This window comes from Psammomys obesus, unplaced genomic scaffold (genome assembly GCF_907164565.1).
Source record: "Psammomys obesus unplaced genomic scaffold, mPsaObe1.curated_primary_1811, whole genome shotgun sequence".
Taxonomy (NCBI): domain Eukaryota; kingdom Metazoa; phylum Chordata; class Mammalia; order Rodentia; family Muridae; genus Psammomys; species Psammomys obesus.
Window position 1 is genome coordinate 122,527 of NW_026590715.1, and position 485 is coordinate 123,011.

At 38.4% G+C, this 485-nt stretch overlaps 1 protein-coding gene across 1 annotated transcript in view; it reads right to left on the bottom strand.

The window, feature by feature from the left end:
* Positions 1-379: 379 nt before the first annotated feature.
* Positions 380-485, bottom strand: part of Nsdhl (NAD(P) dependent steroid dehydrogenase-like) — a 28,640-nt gene continuing 28,534 nt past the window's right edge. Inside the window, exon 10 of the mRNA XM_055608764.1 lies at positions 380-485. This exon is cut by the window's right edge and continues 1,256 nt beyond it. The gene's annotated coding sequence lies outside the window, so the exon portion shown is untranslated.

Here is a 485-nt window from a genome sequence, read left to right on the forward strand (position 1 = left end):
CCAGAAAGTGCAAGATACACTATTATTTCATATACAGTCTAGGAGCACATGCTGCTGAAAGCTGTTGACTATGAGACTGGCCTCTTCAGTCTGAAATGCCAGTTGGTGGCTCTGTACTCAGTGACCATTTCTCCATCCTTCCAGGTTTAACCTCAGGGCATCTCCTGTTCTGAAGAAGTCCTGTCACTTTACTTTGTCTTACATAAGTGCCTAAACGTATCATTTTAAAATCATACTTCAGGAGTTTATGAACGTAACTCCGTTATTGTAAGCTTTGTGGGCAAAAACAGCATCTTAATTACATTCATATTCAAATGTCTCATCAGTTTAGCATGGTTTCTCCCCAGGAAGAGCTAATAAGCCAGCAATGCAAACTGTATGGCTTTTAGATCTTTATTATATTTTTCTCCAATTACCTTCATGGCATTACACAGTGATAAGAAGAAGAAGAAGAAGAAGAAGAAGAAGAAGAAGAAGAAGAAGAA